The sequence below is a fragment of the Schistocerca americana genome, chromosome 2 (genome assembly GCF_021461395.2).
Source record: "Schistocerca americana isolate TAMUIC-IGC-003095 chromosome 2, iqSchAmer2.1, whole genome shotgun sequence".
NCBI lineage: Eukaryota > Metazoa > Arthropoda > Insecta > Orthoptera > Acrididae > Schistocerca > Schistocerca americana.
Genome location: NC_060120.1, coordinates 588,691,827 through 588,710,594, shown reverse-complemented (window position 1 = coordinate 588,710,594; position 18,768 = coordinate 588,691,827). Strand labels below are relative to the sequence as shown.

The 18,768-nt window shown below is 44.1% G+C and overlaps 1 protein-coding gene and 1 non-coding gene across 3 annotated transcripts in view; both read right to left on the bottom strand.

Moving 5' to 3' along the window:
- Positions 1-18,768, bottom strand: part of LOC124593699 (graves disease carrier protein-like) — a 207,493-nt gene that overhangs the window by 66,914 nt on the left and 121,811 nt on the right. The gene's annotated exons all lie outside the window — the stretch shown is intronic.
- On the bottom strand, positions 13,263-13,369 carry LOC124596729. Its single transcript, XR_006978370.1, has one exon. It is a non-coding gene; the product is annotated as a U6 spliceosomal RNA (small nuclear RNA).

Genomic DNA, 18,768 nt, shown 5'->3' with positions numbered 1-18,768 from the left:
AAAGGTAAGTATGTCGGTCTGAAACCTGATCCAGTACAAAAATATTCATAATTTCATTTCTAGCTTTATCAAGTGCACACTCACCTGCTAGTGAAAATTAACGCGCAATTTCAATGTCTGTTCATGTGTTTCCAACAATCGCAACAGGTGTCGTTATTTCTGGTCAAACACGCACACATCTTACTGTTCATGAGTAAGCAACTGATACTTAAGCTATATTCGTGGATGCACGGTAGGTGTGCAGTTCGATTGTCGCTTAGGCACAAAAGTTTGTATCCTTATTTTAGATTCAGACACCTAGCGGCTCGTAAGAAAAACCGATACGTAACATTTGATTTTTCTTAGTTAACAATCGGATTACGTGTTGGGTTCGTATCTCCGTCACAGAACTTCACATCATGCACTTCATCTTTAAATGCATGCACACTTTGTTGCTTCAGAATGGAGGTATATCAAACATCTTTCGTGGTTAGATAACAGGGACGAAAGGGTCTTGATAGGAGTCACGGTTTATCGTAACAATTGTCGTCTTTTATTTTCAAGTTTAGATTTGGTTACTGGTATGGGCCAAAATTTCGGTAATTCATGACTCTTCATGGCTAATCATCAATATGATGTGATTAGATTAGATTAGATTAGATTAGATTAACTCTTGTTCCATAGATCATGAATACGACATTTCGTAATGATGTGGAACGTGTCATTTTAATGAAAGATTTCTTTAAATACCATGATTCAATTTCTTTACAACAATTTTTTACACTCTCTCTCATTGCTTTTTATTTATCTCTCTCTCTCTCTCTCTCTCTCTCTCTCACACACACACAAACACACACACACACACACACACACACACACACACATTCTTTTTTATTTTTATTTGTATGTTGTGCTCGACTATCGGCGAGGCACGAAAACGCCTGTGAATGACTTTCTTAGTTTTGAGTACACTTACGAAAGAAATATAAAAACAACAATGAGAGTTACTGATTTATGATGCTCAGTTTGCAGTCAGTTCTGAGTATTATTAGTAACTTCGCTCCAGTCCCTAAACCTAGTTACAGAAAGCGAATCAGACGCATTACGTATTCCAGGCCGTAGCAGCCGCGACTTGGAGACACCAGCTATGATCACTTCCCAGACCGCTGTAGGATCACATCGGTTCGTCTTCTTCCTGCTGGTACTGTAACTGAGATTTGGCAACAAGGCAACGTATGTTTGGCAACTCTGTGATCGACGAGTTACTTCCTGGTGTGCACGGAATTAAGCCTCAAAGTTCACTTGATTTTACCTGTCATTTCCATTGAATAATCTGAGTTATTATCGCTTGAAGGGTAACAAAAGATTGAAAATTTACGGTTTTCAGCCCAGGAAAGTCGTTGCAGGTGGAAACCGCAACTAATCTCGACCTTCAAATAGCGGTTTACGAATTCGAGTTCCTATTGCCCTCGTAATAGGAAGCTCAGACACACACCTCCTCGCCAGCTCTGTGGTAACGTGCTGACCTGTGAAAAAGCGTCTGTTACGGTTCGCAGTTCCAGTCTCACTGACTGTAACGTTTTTATCCCTTCTGTGAAAGAGCTACAAGCAGTCAGATCAAACAGCAATAAGGAAATCGCAAGAAAATGCTTTCAGCTCATAGTGCAATGTTGAAAAACTTACAATGCTGCACAACAGGTAAGGCTTCTTTCCGCTGCTGCCAAGCGAATTTTGGGTTTCTAGGAATACGTAACTATATTTATGAATTGCCACATTTGCATACCTCTTGAGTATGACACAGCATACCAATTAAACACAGACCCAATCAAAATCTAAGTGAGTAGTATTTTACTAATTCGTGTCGATAGAGGCATGCTTGTGTACAGATACTTTCGTCGTAAGGTTATCATGGTTAGTTTTATTTCATTTCTTATAATACAGTGCACAATTTTCGTAAGGTTTCCTTTAGTGTTGTTAAAACAATAGTAAACATGAGAGAGAAATTAATCATCAACGATATATGCGAATTCTCTGATGTTACCTATGACAGTCTGACAAAGCACATGCAGTTTATTGATTACATGCATGTAGAAAACTTGTTCTGAGTTAAAGCTGTCAAACAAAGTTTGAAGAAGAATAAAATATCACTACCACACGACGGCTAATGTAGAAAATACTTTTCTGACATATTATGGCACGATGCGCTCTCCCTGCACATCTTCGAGATGCATTTGCTGCCTGCTGTCTATTAAACCTGAATAGAACAAAATGTCACAGTAGTTAGCCCTTTTTCCACATGCGACTACTTTGGGTTGAGAAGTGAAGGGAATTATGTTCAAAGTTCCATTAGATTGATACCTTCAGCAGAGAGCAGAATTGCGTTTTAAAAAATGTAGCACTGAATGTATTTGAACTCGCGACATCTTATCTATGCTACAAGCTGACACGTAGCTACTTAAGCTCCAGAGCTCGGCAACTATTCCTCCAGAACTTTTGGATTCCACAGCACTGTGAGATTATGCATATGGCCAGGTCTTGACTTCTGAGAGACAAACAGTTACAGCTTTTCTTTTGGACTGAACGACGTTTTCTAGTAACAGATAGCGCAATAGAATAGCTCAAGTGGAAAGGAACACTTCCTATTCAAACTTCTGCATCCTACACTGTTGGCAGTTGTGTGTAGGTGGCAGTTACGTGATTTTATTTCTGTGATTACAAAATAGTCGAATGTATGCACTGGGTAGCTGAGGCAGCTAGTTCATGGTGATTCGGTCAACCAAGTAAATGAATTTACTGAACATGCTGCAAATTACTACAGGGAGCCTGTGTGTCAGAATTCTCATCCAGTGTGGCGCAACTGTGTTACGATAGAAAAATGACTCGCAGAGAAGAGGATTTCGTGGTCTGTTGGACGGATGGTAGGTTGTTATACCTATGGTCTGGGTTCGATTCCCACTTCCGTCAATGATTTTAGATAGGGAGAGACAGATTCCATTCTCTCCTGGCTACACCAAGTGAAGGAGATATAATGGCTGCGTGGTCTGAAAATTCACATTAAAGATGATATTCCTTCTTTACCACGTAGACGGTAGGTTGAACCACAATAAAGTCTGGAGTGGCGACATGTAGAAACTCTATCACCAGTAACCTTTCTTATACTAGTTATTTATTTCAAGTGACGACACAAACGCTATGTATGGTCACAGGGCACTTATTCCATCTTTTATTTGAGCTTCTGTATGTCGATAAAATTGGTTCTAAACTGGGAATGCAACTCAGACCGCCCTTAACGCGGAATTTGATCCCTTCGTGGCAATACAGCTCGGCTACAATTTGTTGTTTGTTCAAAACTGCAGATTCCTCAACACCTTCACATATTACGCGTGAATGGGATCGAATCCTGGCCCGGCACTAAAGATTTAATTATGTATTATCAAGCTCTATCAGGAGAACACCTATCTGCTGGTGGATAATAATTTTGATTTTTAATGTATTTTCATTCGTTGTCAACACTAACGATATCTGACGCTTTTAACTCCCAGTGAGACACAGAACTATTTGCGAGATGACTGTAAGTTCAAGATGCTATTCTGAGCAGCTGGTGGAGAAAAATTCGGTAGCTGACGTCTCTTTGTGTGTAGTCAACAACGATATGTGTGGGGCTATATTCCCAGTGAGCGCTGAACTCTTCGTCATATTATTTCAGTTCGTCGTGTCATTTAATGTTCATACATATTCTCAACTAGCTGCTCGTGAATAACTTTAATTTTTAATGTCATTTTGTGTTAAATAGTTCAAATGGCTCTGAGCACTATGGGACTTAACTTCTAAGGTCATCAGTCCCCTAGAACTTAGAACTACTTAAACCTAACTAACCTAAGGACATCACTCACATCCATGCCCGAGGCAGGATTCGAACCTGCGACCGTAGCGGTCACGCGGTTCCAGACTGAAGCGCCTAGAACCGCACGGCCACACCGGCCGGCCCCCACCATCTGGTATCAATGCATTACCCTATCATCCATTATATATAATCATTTTCATAGTACACTTGATATTATAGATGAGTAGGACACAAGACAGGACATAGATAATGTCCGTTTGACGTCAACAGTGTGTAACATTTTACTTTTTTTGAATAGGAGAATGTTCCTCTCCAATAATTTTTAGATTAGTTACAATAAGCTTACGCTGCAAGAGAATTCGCTTGTGTTTTTCAATATGTGGTCTGTTGTCGGTTTGAAGGCCTTCCATAACATCGGCAACGTAGTGCAACTCCATCGAGGGCTGTCTGGAGTAGGGTGGAGATAGCAATGTGAAAGTTGCGAGCTGTCGAAGACGATCTTCATATTCCTAATGCGATTAGGACATCGTATACTCTTGACGACGTTTAGCACCTGTGCAGTCAGTCACCCAATTTCAGAATTCATTTTGAGTAATCCTGCTAAATTCCCAAAATATTGTCTTTTTATATTGATGAGTAATATGGATAGTCGTCACGTTCATGTGCCGTCTACAACGCAAATTTAATGTTACTATCCTAGGAACTAACCTGCAATACGTTTTGTATTTCATAATCTGAACTATCTGCATTAACCGTCATCAGAGCAATGTCAGGGAACAGAATGCAGCAGTGCCTTGCTACCTACTTGAGGACCTGCTTGAGTCGTGTTCTAAGGAAAGGGTAGTTGCTGGTTCACATTATATTACACTAGCGAGAAGTACCGACTTTTCCTTTTCTCTGCAAACATCCAGAACTAAATTCAGTAACTAAATGCTAAGAATATATTTGCATTGTGCCAACTCAAAGATCAATAGATATGGATATAGATATAGATACAGATTTTTATATTTAAAGCCATTCTCGTTCTGCGTTGGAATAAACATCATTCATTATTTGCTTGTTCTTGTTACGATTGTTATTGTCATTCTCTCACTCGCAAGAGTTTTCGCATTCCTATTTGGTATCGATGCACATGAAGAGTGGCTATGAAAGAAGGGAATACTGAATGTTACGTCATGCAGAATACACTCATTTACTTCGGCTCCTCGTGATCTGCGCTACAGGAGAAGTGAGATACATAAAGTTGACAGTGTGAGGACAGACCTGGTAGCACAACTGTGCAACTACACAGCGTTACCAGATAAAATGGTGCTGCGGAATCGAAAGTGTAGTACGGACTTTGCCACAGTAGCAGACAGCTGGTAATTTAGGACCATGACCGTGGATTACACTTTGGTCAGTGCTGGTTAGAGTGCTGCAACTGTAAATGGAAGGCTTTGTTTGATAGTCTTATGCTGATGCTGTCTGAATAAATTATGCCATTGGATACAAAGCGGTTTAGTTTTGAGACCTAACCCACGAGGCGGGAAGGCGCAGTGGTCTGCTTCAGGAATTCCAAGCAATAAAACACAAAAAACAACCCAGGAAGGGAGACATGCATTTGGAATCTGTTCATCGTTACGGGGTCAAACAAGAGGGTAACATTACTGAAACAATGATCGGGCTACTTAGTATATAATAGAGCATACAGATTTCAAGGAGGAAACGTATGAAGACGCAGACTTCCTCGTTATCAATATGTGCGGCATATCTTTCGTGTTAACGAAAGTAAATTCCCGCTTTACCTCTTCTTACGTGTCAAATGAAATGAATGCCATGAGGAATAGAATATTTGTTGACTGCGTCTCTTCTTGCTTCCATCCTTACCAACATATTTCTTCATTCTCGTGGATAATCATGACATTCTATGTGTATGCTGCAAAACATTGCAAGTGGACAAATTCGACATCGAGGTGCAAAGCGTTATATTCAATTCGAATAAGCTTCCCGTGTATTTTTACTTCGTTTGTATTTTTAGATGATTATGAACGTTACGGAAAATTATCTCACATGCTTTATGTTGAATGAGAAACATTGAATGATCCGTTTTGCTTTCCCTACGTTGAAATGATATAATGTCGGCGTCAACAGCCTTCTTCCACGCTGGAAGCTGAAACTTGTATGATTCTGGATTAATGATAATTGAATGTCTCATATGTATACATAGCCCACAAGGCGACGTCAGAAACCATCAGGGGAGAACGCCGCATAAAAACCAAACGTGCGCGCGCGTCTCCACTCTGAAGAACCGTATCGGAGAATCACGGCAAGCATGTCGCTGAAGAGCTGCCTCGTCAGAGAGCCTAGAAATGGCAGCGTCGTAGCAAGTATTTGTCAACACTCTGATAGTGCATTTACTTCCGGGTGTAGGTCGGCGTTATCTCGCTAAATTCACTTGACATTCGTTTTCCACATCGAAGACTCGTACGATATAATCCACTGCAAGATGACACAATTAGGAAGTATATTTAATTTCTGGACTCCAAGAACGGCGTTCTTCACATAAGTAACACCTGTTTGTGTGTGCATTCGGGAGGACGACGGTGCAATCCCGCGCCCGGCCATATTGATTTAGGTTTTCAATGATTTCCCTAAATCGCTTCAGGCAAATGCCGGGATGGTTCCTTAGGAAGGGCACGGCCGATTTCCTTCCCCATCCTTCCCTAATCCGAGCTTGTGCTCCGTCTCTAATGACATCGTTGTCGACGGGACGTTAAAACAGTAATCTCCACCTCCTCTGTTCGTGTGTTTAAGGTTGCGTTTTGAGGCTCAGGCAACATCGCAGTGACTATATTCCGCCTCTGGCAGCCAGTGTGTCGTTAGCTCAGAGGTTCCCTTGTGCGTTGCAGTGCTTGTACTATAAGACATAGCACTTCGAATCACGGTAGAAGCCGCTGACTACAACCTTTTATTTTCCATTTTAATTAATGGAGTTGCAAACTGCTATTAAAAATTTCTTATGCGAAATCTGAAGAATGCCTTTAAACATCAGTCTTCTTTCGATTTCGACTTGGTAAATTAAGTTAATATCATGGATTTCTGCTTTGCAAATTCCAAGGTGCTTCACTGTAAAATAGACCCTGAAAAGATTCAAACCGACTGTCAACGATATAAATTTGAGCTTTGTTCGTCATATAGGTCAGAAGGTTGTTTATGAAGTGCACATGTTCATTAATATAGTTCCCTTCTTCTAAATTTTTGCAATAGCATTTAACTGTAGACGTTTTCTAACACCGGCGTTAGCAATTCCTTTCCGTTCTCTGAAACCTTCAAAACGACAAATTTTTCTGGTTTAAATCTGATGACCTTAACTATCACTTCCGATCAACAATAAATACTTCATGAACTCCAAATGTGCAGTGTTCCTGCACTGCTACAGAGCATGCATTGCAAGGTATTCACACAGTTTATCGCATAGACTTACCATAAGGAATGAAACAAGAACTGTAATACACTTTACACCACAGACGCTCACTCTGGCTTGACGAAAACATCCAAACATTGACCAAAAGTTGCACAAATAATTGAGTTTGAAAGGAAAAGAAACGAGGCATGAAGCATTTATAAATTCATCGAATGTAGTGAGGTGGTTTCATTTCGTCCCAGTCTATAAAATTAATTTCGGGCCATACTCAGCTCTTGCCGATTAATGTAATATAATACCCGCCTACTAATCAGGACGTCTGTCTCCGTTGCTTTTGAACGTGAATGGAAATTGTAGAAATTTTCTGTGGAGCAACATTTAATAATAAAGCGTTTTAAATCATCAAAAGCGATGAGCGGTAGCAGGCGCTTTCGATAAAGAACGGGGGAGTGCAGCGCCGCTGCTGTCGCCACGGCCGCTGCCAGTAGCCAGCAAATGGATCCCGGAGCTTTGCCGCATACGGCGTCCAGAGGAGGACAGTCTGCAGGAAATCTGCCGCAAAATCGTTACTGGATAAAATTTTGATATCGGTGTGTCACAAAGCGAAATAGATTGAATCTGCGCTACCATTACATTCACGTCTTCAGCATTCAGACAGAAGAGGCTATAAAAATATTTTATGCCAGCTGCTCTCGATCCACTGACATTATGAACAGAAACAACGCACGCTACCGCTAGACCACAGGCGTAATCAGCCTAGAGTTTCTCTATCGTGGGACAAGTTTTCCTCCAGGAAGTGCCGCAGTCTACAGTGTTGCCAGATTGTGCAGATAACCGGACTTAGAGAATTAGCGAGTTGGCCAGTTTTTTTGTCCCATGTCGCGATCGGCGCGGACTTAGCCTCTGAAGCGGCCGGCCGCCGGTCAAGTTTTATGTCAAAGAGTGTACGTTAAATTTGACTCGTTCCACATCATTACGAAATATCGTATTCATGATCCGTGGAACTAGTATTAATCTAATCTAAAACTGTTTAGGACGTCTACATTGCTTTCCTCAGGTAGAGTTTCCACGTCTCCATAATGAGGTTGTAAAAGTACTACAGTATTTCGATCAATATATATGTGTGAACGATCTTTTTTTCAATTATGAAACTAAATAAGTCACGAGTATGTGGCAACTTGAGTGCAAAAACCTATGAAATTGTCTGTGACAGTTTGCAGTACCAGATAAAAATTATAGTATGTCTTCAACGGGGCAAAAATAATTAAATGATACTGAATATTTGTTTCTTTTTTTTACCTATGTTGTTGAGGAATGTGAAATATAAAACCAAGTCGTATGCAGTGAAGCTGCACTGCCATTTAAAGGCAGTTTCCCATTCTTCCCCTCTTCGCACTCTGACATCATGTTGTGGCGGTGAGGGAAGTGTGCAGCGAGGCTGAATGCTATGGCACTCATGCCAGGGCACGGTTGTCAAGGTGAAGTCTTGGCCGCCCGTGCTTTAAAGTGACTGGCATTCTTTGACTGGCATTCTTTTAGCCGGCAAAAGTGGTACATCAAGCTGCCTTGCTGCATGTGTGAATGGGACAGTGGAGGATACCATAAGCACTGGAATAGGAGAGAGTGGCCTAACAACAAAAAGCTGATTGAGGGATTGATGAACATTGTAAAAGAGCATTTGATTAATAATGCAGATACATTTTATTGCCTCCACTGCGCACGAAATTATGACTGATGAAGCAGTATGTGAAAGCTTTGGACGAAACAAGGAACTGTTTCCAATGTCTGTGTAGGCAATTCCCAAATCCGTTGGTTGCAAAGTTGAAAGAATGGGTATTTGTTATCCAGACAGATGTAAGCTGATGTCTGATGAACACTTTGAAAGTACAATGACGGAAATAGAACAGCAAGCTTGGAGAAGTTTAAAAATTGTTGTGCATCGTTTCCTTGGCCAAAATAGGCAGCCTGATTACAATGAAACAGTAGAAGATATGCCACAGTCGTTTAACCAGACAGGATGTAAGGTCTTCCTAAAACTACATTATCTAATGCCACACCTAGACAATTTTCAGGACAATTAGGCTGATAAATTTGAAGAACACGGTGAATGTTTCTATCAGGAACTTAAACGCTGGAACATCGTTATCATGGTCACTGGGGAATAAATATGGTGTCCGACTACTGCTTGTGTATCACAGGTGAAGGAGAGGTGACACCAAGGGTCCATTCACGGGCAAATGTAAACGAAACTAATACCTCCGCTGGGTACGTCTTTGCTTCTTCTAATTCATATGTCTTTCGTATTACTTTTCTTTATCATTTTATTGTTCCATTTGGACTCCATATTATGGTAACTGCTTTCCGATTTCATAGGGTACAGATATGGATGATGATAATGCGAAAATCTGACATGCTGTAAAGAAACAGGCTTCAGATTCGTGATCAGTGCAATAGATTTATTCAGAAATTCGTTTTTTCATGCCAACCCCACGCAAAAAGTTAAAATTTGTCGATCTGTATTATTTATTTATTTTTATCTCGCCATTACTCACTGTACCATTGCATATGTAACTACAATGAGCCATGGAGGATTAACAACTTAGATTCTGTTAGGGGCGATTCTGTTAGCATCTACCTTAGGAAAACACACAGCTGCACTCTTCTAATCTGGATTGCTTACTGTGAATGGGTGAGGCGCTGCCAGAACGAAGATGAACAGGAGGCTGTGGCCACGTGACGGGTGCTGAAAGCGTAACGAGTTCCACAACCTCCTGTGCAGCGAGCATCGAGGGGGAAACTACGGCCACTGCATGCGCTGTTTCCTACAATCTTGACTGTGCTGGAACGGATGAAAAAGTCGACTAGGGAGACGTGCACGTTCTTGGAATTCGAGCTTAGATGGAAAGGTTGCAAACTGTCGTGGTTTCATTTGAGTAATTAGTCCAGTATTCACCTCGTCAAAATTACATTTCATTGATGTGTTCTTGAAGTACGGTATGAGTCTATGAGTTCCACAGGAAGGTATTTGACGCAGTTCTGCAGTGTCGTTTAGTGAACGAAATACGAGCTTACCGAGTATCGGATTAGATTTATAATTGGATTCAGGACTTCCTCAGTGTAAATAACTGTAACGTGTCGCAAATAAGCAGGTAAGGAAATCCTCTATTGTGCCATTACACTACTGGCGACATATCATTGGAAACAGTCGTGAAATACCTACCAGTAACAATCCGGAGCAATCTAAACTGGAATGGCCACATGCACGGTGTTTCAGGAGGAATAGCAAATATTTTAAGCGGTGTTAGAATAACTAATTCGAATAAAATATTCCATGTAACATGAGTTCTATTTTTATGTTAGTGACAATGTAACCCAAAAACAAATACTGAGAATATGTCAAAAGCGAAGGCATTAAATTCAAATCTGAAGTTCATAAATTTCTCCTCACACTTCAGTGCATTGTTGATTTCTCTTCACAACCACGTGAAGCTCTTCCGAGGTTGTCTTGGCGTTCTTTTATGAAAGCAGCACCCGAACGATCAATTCGTCGAGTGGTGACCTAGTGCCCAATAAACGTGACCGTTTCTGGCGATCCGTCTTCCGAGGAACGTTAGTTTCAAATGATGTGTCACCTGACACCTAGCGTGTGCAGAGGCTAGAAGTACAAGGTGACCTAAAAGTCTGTTAACAGTTGAAAATTCAGTACTTCACGGAATAATGTAGGTAACAGATGCTTCGTGCCAAGGTAGGCAAACCCCACCCAAGAGGTGTGTAAGTGGTTGCCTAACCCTCAGGTACTAGAGCAGCCGCCAGGCTGATTTGGTGCCGAAATTTCTTAAGGCACATTTCCAGCGTGCTCAACAAAGGTGCGTGGGTGGCACCGAGGGTGTTGCCGAACTGGTGGGTGTTAGAAGGACCTTCTGTAGTTTCAGCCACACACGTGTTAGTGTCGCACTCCCGTGTGACCACGCCACAGGAGGGAGGAAACCAGGAGGGTTGAAAAAGCATAAGCACCCTTTACTGCTTCGTCTCACGTTAAAATTTCATCGGGTGGCTTTAAATGGTCTAAAGTGACTCCAGCCTGTGTACGCGAGCAAAAATTGCGGTCACGCCGCATACCAAACATCTGTGATCACAGTCAATGAGGATACAGCCCCACAATGTCCTTGGAAACGGATTTGATGGTCCGAGGCTGTCATCAGTGTCAAAGGTTGTCAAAAACATCTTCCTGTCGCTCATCGCACTGCGAACCCCAAAATGTGTGGGAATCAACGCCCCAGGGAAAGGGGTGGCTTCACAATAGCCCTTTATGCCATTTCCTGAGAATTTTTCTGTCGATTCTGAGCGGCTGTTCAAATGGTTCTGAGCACTATGGGACTTAACATCTGAGGTCATCAGTCCCCTAGACTTAGAACTACTTAAACCTAACTAACCTAAGGACACCACACATCCATGCGCGAGGCAGGATTCGTACCTGCGACCATAGTAGCATTGCGGTTCCGGACTGAAGCGCCTAGAGCCGCTCGGTCACAACGGCCGGCTGAGTGGCTGTGTATCTGAAATGTTTTCCTCGGCCACCATAAGAAAACCGCGTGATTTCCACGCGGGTTATTTAGCTTTTGACCTCCAGCGCAGAGACGTCAAAAGAATGATTGAAATGTGGATAAGAGGGGTTGGGACTACCTCCTCTTCTTGTGACACGTCCACGCTGGCGTTGGGCAGAATTGTGGTGAAATTTGGTGCCCAATTGATTCATTAAACCACCTTACAGCTCACATGAACTTCCGAGCTATGGCCCTTCCTTTCGGATGCGTAGACATCTTGTTGTTTGAAGCGCCGCCGAGGCGAAAGGTGACGTCCCAGGGCGCCGTGCTTTTACACCATTACAGAGGAAGCTTGTAGGCACCTTTGAGCCAAATTTCATACTTATGGGTCGCCTTGGGAGTCAATTAAGGGGTCTCGAAAAAGTGGCACTTTAATTCTAATGTGCAATATAGTAAAGAGAAATTAGCTCATCCCAATGGCTGTGACTCTGGTGCAACGGTAAAGACGTATTTAGAGTTAGGTGTTCTCCAGAGAATCAAACGGGAATGAAATAGATGTGTCAGACAGCTTGGGAGACAACGTATCTGTTTGTTAATGAACTTTTTTTTATTTTTTATTTTTTTTTTTGGTTATCAGTCTACTGACTGGTTTGATGCGGCCCGCCACGAATTTCTTTCCTGTGCTAACCTCTTCAACTCAGAGTAGCACTTGCAACCTATGTCCTCAATTATTTGCTTGACGTATTCCAATCTCTGTTTTCCTCTACAGTTTTTACCCTCTACAGCTCCCTCTAGTACCATCGAAGTCATTCCATCATGTCTTAGCAGATGTCCTATCATCCTGTCCCTTCTCCTTATCAGTCTTTTCCACATATTCCTTTCCTCTCCGATTCTGCGTAGAACCTCCTCATTCCTTACCTTATCAGTCCACCTAATTTTCAACACTCGTCTATAGCACCACATCTCAAATGCTTCGATTCTCTTCTGTTCCGGTTTTCCCACAGTCCATGTTTCACTACCATACAATGCTGTACTCCAGACGTACATCCTCAGAAATTTCTTCCTCAAATTAAGGCCGGTATTTGATATTAATAGACTTCTCTTGGCCAGAAATGCCTTTTTTGCCATAGCCAGTCTGCTTTTGATGTCCTCCTTGCTCCGTCCGTCATTGGTTATTTTACTGCCTAGGTAGCAGAATTCCTTAACTTCATTGACTTCGTGACCATCAATCCTGATGTTAAGTTTCTCGCCAATGCTGATTATTTATCAAAATTTAGGCAGTGGCGGGGATCGAACCCGGGACCGAAGACGTCTTGATTATGAATCAAAGACGCTACCCCCCGTTTATTTGTGTTCATTACTGATCGTTGTGTTTGGTCGTTGCGGACGTCGCAAGACATCCTGTTCAAGTTCGGTCGTTGATCGTTCCACTCAGTTTTTTATTACAGAGGCCAACCGGCTCTCTGACCGAACACGCTGAGCTACCGTGCCGGCATATGTGGAACGCTTCACGATTTTGCGTGTCATCCTTGCGCAGGGGCCATGCTAATCTTCTCTGTATCGTTCCAATTTTAGTATATGTACTGCCGAAGCAAGTACGGCCTAGACCACTGGTAAGATGAAGCGAATCTATTACCGCAAAACGCCTCTTTCAATGCACCGATAATGAAATAGCGCGCGATAATGAAATAGCGCGAACGACTAAATCTGTGTTGGAAGAAGAATGAGACACATTCTAACCTAGCCTACAAACAGCGACAGCCGCTATGTTAGAAAGCACTTTGATACGATTAACAATACTTTTTATATACATTTCTTTAACTTCTTGAGAATTACTGATTCAGTGTCAATCGTGTAGCAAACACTGTGACTTTCACAGTCAGTTTTTTTTTCCTAATGCCCTTGAAAAGTGCAGAAATATAGAACATGCTATGTCCTAAAATAACGTTTTCCTGGAGCAATGCTCTGGTGTCCCCAGTACACTCTCCGGGTCGTAACCATAAATCCATGCCTCGTCACCCAACAATAATTCACCCCACATTGCTGCTCTTCGTACCCTCGGAGAATCAGAGTGGAATCAATCAACTATTATTTAAATACTTAAGTAACGGTACTGGGATTCCAGAACCTCAGGTGTCAGAAGTCGTTATGGGCTACGCCAAATGCTGATCCACAGTTGATTTCCAAAAACGATCGACGCTTCAGAGATTCTTACCAAAGGCCATCGTAATCAAAACACCCACTTTAACAACGTACTCCTGTACGCTGGACAACTAAGATTCCTAGAATGTTACTGTTTTTCCTCCTCCTTAATTTGTTCGAGGTAACTGCACCAGTTGAGTTGATTCCCTTTCTTTCTTTCCTCATACCAGTATTACCCCGCCACCTGCCTGTGAATTGGCACCGGTTACGCCCCCTCTGATCAAAGAAATCACAAAACAGTATACTGTCTCCTTGTTTGTGTCGTGGTTGCACTCTAAAAACAGCAGGGGGTTTCACTGTCCATGCTAGAGCTCTCACATAACCACAGTGGGTGTATACTGCTTCGACCACTAGGCCTGCTGACGTTTATCTGTGACGAGGAAGCTTGATTCCGGTTTTTTCCCCCTAGAATAATGCAGTAGATACATACCCGGTGCTTTGAGACCTATGCGTCTAGTTTTTCTCTTCTCCTACGACGAATTAAAGTTTCTTAGTTTTCTCTTAGTGTTGAAAGGTATTCCGCAAATCCCATTCCATCTTTCTGCGTCCTATTGTACATTCCTTAACTCCCGATCCAAGTGTTGTTTTATCAGGTGTTTGGTTGGTTGGTTGGTTTAAAAGAGGGGAGTGGGGAAAGGGACCAAACTGCAAGGTCATCGGTCCCTTGTTCCCGGTAAAATAATAAAACAAGGGAAAGAAGAAAAGAAAGGAGACGTACAGCACAATAACAAGAGAAAATAAGAACCAGAAGAACGACAAAACAGGAAAATAAATCCACAGAGAGAAGCAAGAAACAGGTAGAAGGGGTAAAAACAAGAGAGAACATGACCGTGGCTGACCGACCACGATAATAAAAAGGAAAATCCAGCCACTCTGCGACACATTAAAACATCCACCCTAAAGCCTTTAGAGTGGAGGACACAAAGAGAAAAAAAGGACATTCGCTAAAACTTATATAGGATGATAAATCCCACCATCACGTATAAAACGTAAAACTAAATTAGCCGATGAGGCGTTGTCAGCTAAAATTAATGACAGCGAGTCCGGTAACTGAAGAGCAGGGCAGCCAAAGAATGACAGCTCACCAAGATATAGGCCACTGCCGCCCGTGCGCCGCACCGACACTGAGGTAGGTCATCACGGCGCAGGAGGTAGCCGTGTGTCACCCAAGCGTGGCCAATGTGGAGCCGGCAGAGAACCACAGAGTCCCTCCGAGAGGCCCGCATGGGGGACTGCCACACATTCGTAGTCTCCTTAAAGTAACGCAGTTTGTTGTGCGTGCTGAGGTTTTTCCATTTCGTCTCCCAAAGCCGCAAAATCTGAACACAGGTCAGTTGCAGAGAAGCCGATCTCCATAAGCGGTTTCCCCGTAGCCTGTTTGGCCAGCCTGTCGGCAAGTTCGTTGTCTGGGATTCCGACGTGGCCTGGGGTCCAGACAAACACCACTGAACGACTGGACCGTTCCAGGCATAGATGGACTCCTGGATGGTCGCTACCAAAGAATAACGAGGATATCACTGGTCGGTAGCTTGTAGGCTGCTCAAGGAGTCACTACACAGAAGAAACGACTCCCCAGGGCATGAATGTATGTGCTCAAGAGCACGAGATTTAGCCACCACTTCGGCAGCGAAAACACTGTAGCCCTCGGGAAAGGAATGTTGTTCAAGATGTCCTCCATGGACATACGCGAAGCCGATGTGAGCATCACCCATCGAGCCGTCGGTGTAAGCCACTTTGTGGCCCCGGTACATGTCAAGAATCGAGAGGAAGTGACAATGGAGAGCCGCGGGATTAACTGAGTCTTTGGGCCTTGTGAAACGTCCAGGCGATGCAGCGGCCTAGGTGTACACCGTGGAGGTGTACGTGAATGGACCTTAAGTATAGGTGGTAAAGAAAAGGACTTCAGTTCGGAAAGAAGGGATCGGACACGAACTGCTATTGGAAGCCCTGACCTGGGCTGCTGATGCAGGGGATGAACTGCCGTCAGTGGGAAAAGGAGACGGTAATTTAGATCCGTAGGAGAACTACGAACGTATGCAACGTAACAGGCCAACAGTTGTGCACACCTAAACTGCAATGGAGGGATTCTGGCCTCTACCAGGACGCTGGTCACCGGACTCGTCCTAAAAGCTCCTGTCGCTAGGCGAACGCCACAGTGGTGCACTGGGTCGAGTAAACGCAAAGCTGAGGGCGCCGCCGAACCATAAACCAGACTCCCATAGTCAAGGCGGGATTGAACAAGGGCCCCGCAGAACTGCAGCAGTGTAGAGCGATCTGCTGCCCAGTTGGTGTTGTTCAGGCAGAGGAGAGCATTGAGGTCTTGCCAGCACGTCCACTTAACTTGACGAAGTTGGGGAAGCCAAATCAATTGGGCGTCGAAAACCAGTCCTAAGAATCGATATGCCTCCACTACAGTGAGTGGATTGTCATTAATGTTCTGGTTCTGGATGAACGGTACGACGCCGACAGAAGTGCACGACGTTGCGGCCGAAAACTGGAAACCGTGGGCTAGAGCTCATGACGGCGCCTTGTGGATGGCTCTCTCTACACGTCGCCCAGCAACACCAGTACTGGTGCAACAGTACGAAATGCAGAAGTCGTCCGCATACAGACGGACGGCCTTACACCTGCTGCTAGACCATTAATGGGCACTAAAAAAAGAGACACTTAATACAGCGCCCTGCGGGACCCCATTCTCCTGGATATGGGGGGGGGGGGGGGGGGGGAACTTTGGGAGGCAGAAAGTATGAAGCAACCGGAAATTTTGGACAAAAATCGGGAGCGGGTCTTGGAGACCCGACTAGCATAATGTGCAAGGATATGATGTCGCCAGGTGGGGTGATACGTTCTTAGTAAATCAAGAAAGACTGCAACCAGGTGTCGGCGTCTGTAGAAGGCTGTTTGGATGGCAGAATCGAGGGTCACAAGATTATCAGTGGTAGTGTGACCCTGGCGGAAGCCGCCCTGACATGTAACCCGTAGGCCACGTGACTCCAGAACCCAACACAACCGCCGACACACCATACGTTCCAGCAGTTTACAAAGGACGTTCGTGAGGCTGATGGGCCGATAGCTATCCACATCAAGCGCGTTTTTACCGGGTTTTAGCACCGCTATAATGGTGATCTCATACCACTGCGATGGAAAGACGCCATCGCACCAGATCTGGTTGAAGATGACGAGGAGATGTCGCTTGTAGTCAGATGAGAGATGTTTAATCATCTGACTGTGGATCCGATCTGGCCGAGGAGCTGTGTCGGTGCAATGTGCAAGGGCACTGAGGAGCTCCCACTCTGTAAATGGGGCGTTATAGGATGCACTGTGGCATGTAGTGAATGAGAGGACTTTCCCTTCCAGCCGCCGTTTGAGAGTGCGAAAAGCTGGGGAGTAATTCTCCGACGCAGAGGCTCGAGCATAGTGCTCAGCAAAGTGCTCGGCAATAGTGTTTGCGTTGGTAGATAACACGCCATTTATGTTAACACCAGGAACACCTGTTGGAGTCTGGTACCCAGAGACAAGTTTGATCTTTGCCCAGACTTGGGAAGGTGACGTATGACACCCAATGGTCGAGACATATCTCTTCCAACACTCCTGCTTCCCTTGTTTGATAAGTTGGCCAACGAGGGCACGGAACTGTTTAAAGGCTATGAGGTGCTCCAGGCTATGAGGTGTAGAGCTCGCCGACACTCCTTAATTGCTTCAGCGACTTCGGCGACCACCACCTTTCGCTGGGGGCACCCTAAAGAGCGAGGGATCGTGTTTTCTGCCACAGAAACGATTGTTGTAGTCACCTGCTCAACCATCGCAGCGATGTTACTGTGTGGGGGATATTTAACGGTGACAGCAGAGGTGAAAGTTTCCCAGTCCACCTTGTTTAAAGCCCATCTGGGCAGGCGTCTTTGGGCCTCACGCCAGCGCAGTGACAGGAAGATGGGGAAGTGGTCACTGCCACACAGGTCGTCATGTGCTCTCCAGTGGATAGGTGGGAGAAGTCCTGGGCTGCAAATTGATAAATCAATGGCCGAGTAACTACCATGAGCCACAATGAAATGTGTGGTGGCCCCAGTATTTAAGAGGCAGAGGTCGAACTGAGACAGCAAAGTTTCGAAATCTCTGCCTTGGCCAGTAAGTGCCACCCCACAAGGGGTTATGGGCGTTACAATCTCCCAAAAGTAGGAAAGGTTTAGGGAGTTGATTAATCAGTGCAGTTAATACATTCAGGGATACTGCACCATCTGGAGCAAGATATACATTGCAGACAGTTATTTCCCGTGCCATCCTTATTCTGACAGCCACAGCTTCAAGAGAGGTTTGACGGGGCACAGTTTCACTACAGACTGAGTTTACGACATAAATGTAAACTCCACCTGACACTTGATTACAGTCACTACGGTTCCTGTAATATCCCTTACAGCTGCGGAGGGCAGGGGTCCACATTGCTGGGAACCAGGTTTCCTGGAGGGCAATGCAGAAAGCAGGTGAAAAGCTTAACAGTTGCCATAGCTCAGCCAGGCGGTGGAAAAAACCGCCGCAATTCCACTGGAGGATGACATCATCGTGAGACTGGGATGGCACGGAACATTATGCCCCAGGGTCACCTGCTGCCACCGACTTTTTGCCTGAGCAGTCTACATCCATTGTGTCTGAGGGTCCACAGATCTAGGTGCTCAATGGATGCCAGAATCTCCACCTCATCTGTAGAGACAGAGCTTGTCCGTAGCGGTGGTGTGGGTGCCACCGCAATTCCCTTGGTCTTGAGGATTTTATTTTTGGATTTCTCTCGCTGCTCCTTGGGT